This window comes from Scyliorhinus canicula, chromosome 23 (genome assembly GCF_902713615.1).
Source record: "Scyliorhinus canicula chromosome 23, sScyCan1.1, whole genome shotgun sequence".
Classification (NCBI taxonomy): domain Eukaryota; kingdom Metazoa; phylum Chordata; class Chondrichthyes; order Carcharhiniformes; family Scyliorhinidae; genus Scyliorhinus; species Scyliorhinus canicula.
This window is the reverse complement of record NC_052168.1, coordinates 2,694,856-2,706,519: the sequence shown is the minus strand read 5'-3', so window position 1 is coordinate 2,706,519 and position 11,664 is coordinate 2,694,856.

Genomic DNA, 11,664 nt, shown 5'->3' with positions numbered 1-11,664 from the left:
ATGGTGTCTACTCTGAAGGGGGCATACATCTGGGAGCTGAAATATGTACTGATCCTCCGTTGTTCCTCTGTCACGATGTCCTGCAGAGCCTCCGACCAGTTTCCTGCAGCGCTTCCTCGTTTTTGATATTCACTCTCCATGTGATGCCCGGGATCTTACACGGGCAGTGCTGGTGAAAGATGTCCAACTTAACTTGCCCGATAACTTTGTTCTCTTCCATGTCCCGCTGGCATAGATTGTAGATGGTTCTACTACGGACATGCAGAGTTGCAGCTTCATGACTGTGTGGACGGTGGGATGTCTAGACTGCTTGGAGCCATTGGAAGACTGATGCTGATTCTTGCGTGGACGTCAATCTCTACATCGACCTCTGTGGAGATGTTCGCTAGACAGGAGAAGTGGTCAATGTCCTCCCCGATGGTGATGAGAGGACCTTATTGCTGTTCAGTTTTCATTGTCTTGCTCTTGCAGCTGACGTGTAGACCAACCTTAGCGCCGTTACACTCTCGACAGGCAGTTATGGTGCAAGAATGGCGTTCGGCCAGCGAGGTGATATTGCTCGTGAAATGCAGGTGTGTCAACCAGTGGTGTTGCTACAGGATGCCAGTGTCGGCACCCACCATCACCTCCCTCACTATTAAATCAATAACCAAGAGGAAAAGTAATGGGGAGCGTATGCAGCCGTGCCATACTCCTGTGATGATGTTGAATGAGTCTGTGGTGCCCGTACTGGTCCTGTTGCAACAGCTGGACTTCAGTAAACGACTTCACCCACTCCGGGATGTCAGAATGTCTTGCGATGTACATAGAACATAGAACTTACAGTGCAGAAGGAGGCCATTCGGCCCATTGAGTCTGCGCCTAACGAGTTAAGCCCTCGCTTCCACCCTATCCCCCGTAACCCACCTAACCTTTTTTGGTCACTAAGGGCAATTTAACATGGCCAATCCAGCTCACCTGCACGTCTTTGGACTGTGGGGGGAAACCGGTAAACCCGGAGGAAACTCATGCAGATGTAGCAGCGTGACTGCAGATGTATGCTGTTGAAAGGCTTCTTGAAATCTGCGAAGGTGCTAACAAGTGGCTTCTGGTACATTACAAAAGGTTACTTGTGTTTTAAAGCTACAAACCTGGTGACTGTAATTTATTCGGGCTCAATGGGTATTTAAAATAATATCTAATTTCTCCTGTGTAGTGACTCCAGGTGTAGTGGGGCTGGAATTGACCGTGACCTAGCCTGGGGTGTTGTTAACTGAACCCTCTCACCTGGCACTGGTCTATTGAGAGGACAATGGATGTCATTTGTATCTTGATAAGCTTACTCCTCTAGCACAGTCAGAAGGTCTGCCCAGGCAATGGCACCTTGACACACAATCTTCAACATGGATTGTAGCTCTTTCAAAAGCTAATAGCTGGGACATTGCCAGTCCTGAAACCTATGCCAGTCCCAAACATCTGATCAACATCCCTTCTAAATCATTGTGGTAAAAGAAGGTGATCTCCATGACTCAAGTGACCATTTTGAAATCTCCCTTTGGAAATTGGGAAGCCCTCAGTCTGCTGAATTACCAATGAATCAAAGAGACTTGCTGCAGTATAACCAAGCAGCTGGTCACGGAGTCTCAACTCCTCAAAGTCTGTTTGATTTTAAAAGTTTCTGATCGTTGTCTGCCACACAGACTAAGCACAGAACGCCCACCGTGCTGCATCATTTGTTTGAAGGGCTTTTGATCTGCTGAGTCCAACCAGGAACCCATCTCCACCCAACTCTGCCACAAAGGAAGTCCCTCTGCACTTTGACTTCTTGGCCTCTGGAAATCACCTGAGTTAATATTCATCTCCGTGGTTCTTTTACTGTTGTTATCCGTAGTTGTAAAAACTCCCTCCCTTCTATCCCCCCCGACTGTATATGTGAAATCGTAAACAATCTCCCCCGTTTGAATGTGAAATAAGCTAACCTTCTGAGTTAATGATAAAGATAGTTTTCTGCGTGCCTGTAAAATTGGACCACATAAATCCGGGGTTTGGGTGAAATACACAAAATTCAAAAGCCCCTTTGCTTATGGATGCACGGAGAGAAGATAACGAAGTCCAGTCCCCCTCTCTTGTCCAAAATATTCTTTAAAAGCTACCCCTTTGACGGATCTTCTGCCCTATTAACTCTTGTGTGACTCTGTTGTAAATTTTCATAGCATCATAGAATTTACAGTGCAGAAGGAGGCCATTCGGTCCACGAGTCTGCACAGGCCCTTGGAAAGAGCAGCCCATTTAAGCCCACACTTCCAACCTATCCCCGTAACCCCACCTAACCTTTTTTTTTGGGACACTAAGGGGCAATTCAGCATGGCCGATCCACCTAACGTGCACATATTTGGACTGTGGGACGAAACCGGAGCACCCGGAGGAAACCCACGCAGACACAGGGAGAACGTGCAGACTCCGACTTCCCGTGCAGCCCCAAGCCGGGAATCGTACCTGCGACCCTGGAGCTGTGAAGCAACAGTGCTAACCACTGTGCTACTGTGCTGCTTTTGATCGGTAGCATCCTGGAGCAATGCTTTGGGACATTTTACTATGTTAAGAGGGTGTGATAAAGATGCAAGTTGTTGTCGTCAGTCAGTCAGTGTGAATGTTCCAATCGGATTTTTCACTCCTCCTCTTGAGGCTGTGTATCTGCTCAGTGACCTGCTGCTTGGCTCCGAGCACAGTGAGCCATCCCAATAACTTTCTTTATAAATAAGATGCGCACCTTGTTTACATTTTGCTGACGCATTCAACCCAAGGAGGGCTCATGCAGGAAGAAATGTTAAAAGTGATGAATATTCTGCTTCCAGATGATGCAAGATTGAGCTCCGTCTGCACAATGCTGTGTTTAACTAACGCTGTGTTTAACTAACGCTGAGTCACAAGTTGCAAATTATACAGTGACAGTAATTCTGCAGCCCGTGTCATGGCATTCTACAGTAACTCCATGGAGATATGCAAATTGTAAGTTCTTGCGCCAAGTAAACGCCGTGCTGGAGGTTGCAGAGAGCAAGTCAACACAATGGAACTTTGTGAGAAGCAGTCTTATCAAGTGGGTCGTGTGACATTGTCATAAATCACAAGTTCACCACAAGCTGTTTATGAATATAATCTGAGACTTCAATTCTGCGCCGTAATGGGTTTGTGTGCATATAAACACAGGCAACCATTTGGCACATCCTTCCTGTGCTAGCTCTTTGAAAGAGCTTGTCCAATTAGACCCATTTATTCCACGCCCTAGACCTGTGAGCTTTTTTTTGAAAGGTATATCCAATTCCCTTTTGTAATTATTCTTGAACCGCCCTTTCAGGCAGCAGGCTCCAGATCATAAAAATTCCCCTCAACTCCCCTCTGGTTTTTCTGCCAATCTGAAATCTATATCCTCTGGTTGCCAACCCTCTGTCAGTGGAATTTCAGCACCCTGATTCAATCTGGCTTTAACCTTCCCTGCTGAAAGCTGAACAACCCCGAACTTTGCCTGTAAGCGGGCTGACAATGGTAGTATTGTTGGTGTTTGATTAACCGAGTTCTGTATTGTGGACGCTGAATACCAATCTGCTGTTACCTCTCCCTGGACCATTGCACAACAAGCCATCATTCACAAGACTGTCACTGACCTAATTTCCTCAGGAAATCTTCCCTCCACAGCCTCGAGCCCCATCGTCGTCCCAATCCCTCACTGCTTGCTTCTACCTCCTTTTGAAGATCCACCCGGGTTCTATCATTTCAGCCTGTTCTTGCCCCCAGCTCTGAATTCTCGCCACATTATAGGAAGCATTGGAAAGGGTACAGAGGAGATTTACAAGGATGTTGCCTGGTATAGAGGGAAAATCTTATGGGGAAAGGCTGAAGGACTTGAGGCTGTTTTCGTTAGAAGAAGGTTAAGAGGTGACTTAATTGAGGCATACAAGATGATCAGAGGATTAGATAGGGTGGACATTGTGAGCCTTTTTCCTCGGATGGTGATGTCCAGCGCGAGGGGACATAGCTTTAAATTGAGGGGAGATAGATATAGGACAGATGTCAGAGGTAGGTTCTTTACTTAGAGTAGTAAGGGCGTGGAATGTCCTGCCTGCAACAGTAGTGGACTCGCCAACACTAAGGGCATTCAAATGGTCATTGGCTAGACATATGGATGATAAGGGAATAGTGTAGATGGGCTTTAGAGTGGTTTCACAGGTCGGCGCAACATTGAGGGCCAATGGGCCTGTATTGCGCTGTTATGTTCTAACTCAACTCTCTCTCTCCACACTCTCTCTCTCTTGCCTTTAACATTTTCCAGTTCCCTGTCCCCAGGCCATTGTCTTCTCACCAATCTCTCTACACCTCCTTTACCCACCAGGATAGACTGTGGGCTCTCTGCCCATTGAGGCCCCCTCCTCCACCACCATCCTCCGCCTGGCTGACCTTGTTCTTACATCAAACAATTTCTCCTTAAACTCCACTGCTCGGAACTTATAAGGGTCTTGGTAATACCTGCATTTTCTTGGATATATGGAATATTCTTTATTCCAGTCTTACTCAGGAACTCTCATCTTTATTTCCAGAACAGTGATGACTGTATCAATGTTGTTTCCTGTTCTTCCCCCCAACCTGGAAAATGTCATCAACTTTGCTTCCCATTACGTCCCTTCCCACCTTCCTGTGATTCATCCCCATCTCTTCCCTTCCTCAACTTCTCTCTGCATATCTGGTGATAGATCGTCAATTAATAGCAACTCGAGACCCACTGACTGTCACAGCTACCTTGACTACACATCATCCCAACTGCTTCTTTCTGATATGTCTTCCTTTCTCTTTCAATGAGTATTCTTCCATTGTGGGTGACCGGGCTGTCAACCGTGTCCATCCCACTTCTCAAACATCTGCTCTCGTTTCCTGTCCCTCTCAGAACCAGGATAGACCCCCCCCCGCGCCCTGCCCCCCCCACCCCTTTGCCTTCACCATTCACCCTACCAGCCTCCATATGCAACACATCGCCCTCCGCCATTTCCATCACCTCCACTGTGATACTGTCACCAAACACATCTTCCCCGCCCCTCCATTTCCAGTGTTCCGATGGAACCATTCTCTCTGTGAAACCCCGGTCCACTCCTCAATCACCCCCTACCCTGCCCACAACAGCTTCCCTTTGAAGGAGACGCAACACCTGCCCTTTTACCTCCTGCCTCCCGGCGCTCCAAACATTCCTTCCGGGTGAAACCGTGAGTGACTCCTTCCAATGGAGTGTTCACTGCTCATGTACATCACCGTTACAACGGGGAAACGAAACACAGACTGGGAGACCTCTTTGTGGAACACCCCCATTCAGTCCGCAAGCATGGATCTAATCTTCCATAAGACCTTAAGATGTAGGAGCAGAAATGGGCCATTTGGCCCATTGAGTCAGCTCTGCCATTCATTGAGATCATGACTGATGAGATGTGGTAATCTTCAACTCCACTTTCTTGCCTTATCCCCATAACCCTTGATTCTCTTCCTAGTTAAAGGTCTCTCTCAGCCTTGAATATACTTAACGACCCAGCCTCTACAGCTCTCTGCGGTAAAGAATTCCACAGATTCACTCCCCTCTGAGAGATGAGATTCCTCCTCATCTCCGTCTGAAATGGGCGACCCCTTACTCTGAGATTATGCCAATTATTCCAATCGCTGGTCGCGTTAACTCTCCACACTCTGACTGCTCTGTCCTCGGCCTCCTATGCTGTACGAATTAAACTCCAGGAACAGCGCCTCATCTGTTGATCAGGCACATTGCACGAGACTCCAAGATTACCTGGCCACCACCCTCTCGCTGTTTATGGGGTCCGGCTGTGTGCAAACTGACTTCTGTATTTCTCAGTACTCTTCAAAAGTGCTTCATTGGCTGGGAAATAATTTGGAGATTTGCAAAGAGGTGGAATGTGCTATTTAAATGCATGCATTCCAAACAATGACACAGAAGGAAGTTGCTACAGTGAACGCCATGATGCAAATTTAAAAACAATCATTCCAAGGATGGCAAAGCCATTGCTAATTTCCCTTGAGGGTGGATGGTGAACCGCTTTGTCGATCTGCTGCAGTCTGTGGGTAGGTGCTCCTACAGTGCACTTAGGGCGTTCCTGTCGGTTGATTATAGTCCTCCAGAGAGAAAACATTTCAGATTCCCAAACATTACACAATCCTCAGGTTTAATTGTGAGAAGGGATCCTGGTGTTACCACATCAGATAGTGGCAAAGCAGTGGGACGGGCAGGGAACCAGTTCCTGCTTCAGGTTGGGAGGAATCCAACAAATGCTGAGTGTGCTCCAAAAGGAATGAAATGAAAATCGCTTATTGTCACGAGTAGGCTTCAATGAAGTTACTGTGAAAAGCCCCTCGTCGCCACATTCCGGCGCCTCTCCGGGGAGGCTGGTACGGGAATGAGGGAACACTGACCTTGGTCACTGCTGTATGGTATTTGCAAAGGATAAAGATCCACCCATTGCAGAATGCATGACTTATTCAATCTATCAACCCCCAAAGATGGACATTGGGCAGAAACCCAACCACTGTGGTGATCGAGGTCTCTACTGCAGGACTCTGTGACCTTCTGTTATTCATTCGAAACGCATTGGCCATTGATCAAAGAATAATTGTTTTTCTCCTGTCGAAATGTATGCACCCAAATTACAAAAAAAACTAAAATAGCACTCCTGGTTTACACATTAAACCAGACCTCGCCACACAGCCTCTTGGCATCCTACCAGACCATCTGCTTCTTGCAGCCTCCCCCCTCTACTCCACTTTCAGAGCACCTAGCCACCACATAAGCTGCTCCCTAAATCCCAATGCCTCGCCAACTCCCCCCCCCCCCCCCCCCCCCCCCCCCCCCCGCCCCACTATCAGGGTTACCCTAAAATCTATAACTGCCCCGTTGACCAAGCTTTCCCTGAGCAACTGAGCTGTGGATTAATTGGCGGTAAACCTGCCTCTGAAACACAAGTTCACGTCCCAGACTCTGGCTTCATCACAATAATCGAGGCTGATTCTCCAGTGCAGAAATGAGGGAGTGCTCCACCGTCGGAGATGCTGTTTGTCAGATCATGTCGGCTTGTCCAGGTGGATGTAAAAGATCCCATGGCGTTATTTCAAAGAGGACCCGGAGTGTTCTCCCCAGTGTCGTGGAACCAATATTTACCCCCTTGGTCGATTTGGTCGTTATCACATGATTTAAAAAAAATAAATTTAGAGTATACGATTCTTTTTTTTTCCAATTAAGGGGCAATTTAGCACGACCAATCCACCTACCCTGCACATATTTGGGTTGTGGGGGTGAGACCTGTCATAATATCCACTCATGTATATCATGAGATGCAGACAGGCAGTGATTGACACACAGGATAACCAATGAACACACATGACACAGAACAACCAATCACCAGACAGGACACCACCACTATAAAGCCCATAGGGCATAAAGACGCTCCCTCTCTCACAGGACGCAGCTACTGAGATAGTTAGAGTGCACAAGCCAGTGAACATCATCATCATGTGGTAGAGAGCTAGTCTGGTCAAGCCAGTAGTAGGTTATCAGTTAGGTTAATAGAGTGTCAACCCACAGCAGATTATGTACAACAATCAACAGGTTCAATAAAACAGTGTTGGACCATCTCCTGTGTCGGCAGCCTGTTTTCTTTTTCACTGCATCCAGTTGCAGTCGATGTTAGACCAACTCAGATAACACATCATGGTACCAGGGAGCTATTAATTCTAATGAACCTACCTTGAGTGAATCTGCAACGACCAGCACGCAGCGATCCAGCGGCATGGAAAAGATCCAGCCTCCTCCGCAACTCTGGATCTCCGGCAATCTCGGGGGAAAAAAAAATGATGTGCTATCTGAGTTGGTCTAATATCGACTGCAACCGGATGCGGGGAGAATGTGCAAACTCCACACGGACAGTGAACCAGAGGCGGGATCGAACTCGGGTCCTCAGCGCCGTGAGGCTGCAGTGCTAACCACTGTGCCACATGCCGCCCCTTTTCTTCAACGCTCTTAAGGAATACCGATCCAGTGACCTCATAAGACAAACCTGCCATCTCGAGGATTAATCTGGGAAAATATGTAAATAAACTCAGAGTCATACTGCCTTAGAACATAGAACATAGAACAGTACAGCACAGAACAGGCCCTTCGGCCCTCAATGTTGTGCCGAGCCATGATCACCCTACTCAAACCCACGTATCCACCCTATATCCGTACCCAACAACCCCCTCTTAACCTTACTTTAATTAGGACACTACGGGCAATTTAGCATAGCCAATCCACCTAACCCGCACATCTTTGGACTGTGGGAGGAAACCGGAGCACCCGGAGGAAACCCACGCACACAGGGGGAGGACGTGCAGACTCCACACAGACAGTGACCCAGCCGGGAATCGAACCTGGGACCCTGGAGCTGTGAAGCATTTATGCTAACCACCATGCTACCCTGCTGCCCCGAACTCTTATTTCCCTCTCCACAGACGATGGCCAGACCTGCTAAGTTCCCATTATTTTCTGTTTTTATTTCAGATTTCCGGCATCTGCAGTAGTTTGCTTTTATATCAATCTGGTAAACCTCCGCTGCACCCCCTCTGTGGCAAGTGTATCCTTCCTTAGATAACGAGACCACAACTGTACACAATACTCCAGTAGCAGTCTCACCAAGGCTCTATACAACTGCAGCAAGACATCTATACTCCTTTACTCAAATCCCCGTTTAACCAAAGCATTGTCTGCTCTCTCAGCTGTGTGTGAAATATGCCGCAGAAATTATTATTTCAAAGGAGAGGGGGATGTAGTGATATAATGGTTGTGTTGTAATTCACCAACTGACCACTAGGCGTCGCATTAGTATATAAGTGAATTAGTCAGGTGACCTCGGACTGACTGGCGAGCTGGAAGCGAGAGGTTGCTTGTGTGTGATCATACTGTCATTCATCTATTGTTTTGCACATAGTTGGCCCACAGTTAATGTTAATAAATTGTTTAAAGCTTTAGATACAAGTGTTCTTGTAATACAAATCTGGCCATCCGACAAGAACATTACTGGGGAATTGAACTAGATGGAGGAAAGGGGGGGGGGGGGGGAAGAGTGAAAAGGGGGGAGAGGGAGAGGAGGCAAAACACGGGAAATATGCACTACAGCAGGGGTGTGGGGCCCACTAGCCCCCCAAAAGTCCTCCTGACGAGGCCCTACCACCCTGGGTGGGCCTCACCCTAGTGTACAGTGTTGTGGGACTATCTGCTCCCCCACAGGGACAGGGAGGGAGCTTAACTATGGGACCCTAAACCATAAAGCTATCAGGCTGGGCACGATCCTCTAACATAGACCAACCGGTCAAATGAAAATGAAATGAAATGAAAATCGCTTATTGTCACGAGTAGGCTTCAAATTAAGTTACTGTGAACCCTAGTCGCCACATTCCAGTGCCTGTTCGGGGAGTGCTGGTACGGGAATCAAACCGTGCTGCTGGCCTGCTTGGTCTGCTTTAAAAGCCAGCGATTTAGCCCAGTGAGCTAAACCAGCCCCTGTACAGCACACGTGTATAGTTTAACCGCATGGTGGTTAGTGGGAGTCAAAGGATGTAAAATACTTTTTGCCATAGCTATTTCTGTGTAATGCTTTAGTTACTTTGAGCACATTCCTATTATGTTTACTACAGTGGTGTAGCCTGTTTGTACTTAGTGGTGTGTTTGTCACAATTGTGAGTTTGGATGATACTGTTAATATGCTTTTATTTATTTTCCCTCTGTTACAAATATAAATGAAACTCTTCAGTAAAAACACTTTTTGGAATAAATATTTCAAAGGAGATCAGGGGAGTTCTGTCTGGAATCCTGGATAATATTTATCCCTCAATCAACATCACAAAGATAGATTATCACATTGCTGTTTGTGGGAGCTGATGAGTAACTTGGCTGCTGCGTTTTTTAGATTACAACAGAGGCCACATGTCAAACGTACTCCATCGTTTGTAACATGCATCTTGTGGTCATCAAAGGTGCTCCAGAAATTCAGGCTTTTCTTTTTGATGATTTGAAGCAAGCGACCCATGTTAGAGGGAAGAAACCTCTCACTATTCAGATGGAACATTGATTTATTTGTTAACTCATGGAGGGAGGGAAGGCTGGAAATTGCAGAGGCACTGACCACAATCCCGCTCCGATATGCCGGTGATGCCAGAGGACTGGAGAATTGCAAATTTTACACCTTTGTTCAAAATTGGGTGTAACGCAAACCCACCAACTCCTGGCCAATTAGCTTAACCTCGGTATGGGGAAAGCTGTTACACATGATCATCTGTAGGGCAGCATGGTGGCTTAGTGGTTAGCACTACTGCCTCACGGTGCTGAGGTCCCAGGTTTATCATAGATTATCATAGAATTTACAGTGCAGAAGGAGGCCATTCGGCCCATCGAGTCTGCACCGGCTCTTGGAAAGAGCACCCTACCCAAGGTCAACACCTCCACCCTATCCCCATAACCCAGTAACCCCCACCCAACACTAAGGGCAATTTGGACACTAAGGGCAATTTATCATGGCCAATCCACCTAACCTGCACATCTTTGGGCTGTGGGAGGAAACCGGAGCACCCGGAGGAAACCCACGCACACACGGGGAGGATGTGCAGACTCCGCACAGACGGTGACCCAAGCCGGGAATCGAACCTGGGACCCTGGAGCTGTGAAGCAATTGTGCTATCCACAATGCTACCGTGCTGCCCCACGGGCAATCCCGGCCCTGGGTCACTGTCCTTGTGGAGTTTGCACATTCTCCCCGTGTTTGCGTGGGTTTCGCCCCCACAACCCAAGATGTGCAGGCTAGGTGGATTGGCCACGCTAAATTGCCCCTTAATTGGAATAAATGAATTAGGTATTCTAAATTTTAAAAAAAAATAAAGCATATGCGATCCTGGTCTTTGTAAATAGAGGCAAAGAGCACACAAGCGAGGAAGTTAGCAAGGAACACAAGTTCGACTATGTTCAATTACGGGTGCCACACTTTAGGAATAGGGTTGCCACCCTCCAGAATTGGCCTGGACTCTCCAGGAATCCAATCTCCAGGACGCTGCTGTGTGGGGCGACCCTGGAGAATTGCAATAATCGGAACATTTTGAAAAACTATGGTTTTATTAAAGAAAAAAAAATGTTCAAACATTTATCTTTAATATATAGAAAATAGGATTTTTAAAAAAGGCTCACAGTCAAGAATCATCCAATCAGGTATCGAGTCCTTTTGCTTTCCAGCTGGTGTAGGAACGCTGTGCGTCACGAGGACGGATGTCACCCAGACTCAAAACATTAGCTCCCTTTACTGTGAAAATCCCCTAGTCGCCACATTCCGCCACCTGTTCGGGTACACGGAGGGAGAATTCAGAATGTCCGATTCACCCAACAGCGCGTCTTTTGGGACTCGTGGGAGGAAATCAGAGCACCCGGAGGAAACCCACGCAGACACGGGGAGAACGTGCAGACTCCGCACAGACAGTGACCCAAGGCTGGGAATCGAACCCGGGAACCCGGTGCGATGAAGCGACTGTGCTAACCACTGTGCTACCGTGCTGCCCGATTGAGTTGGTTATTTGCAGCCCTGTTGGCTGGTTTTGCTTCATAATAATAATAATTTATTGTCACAA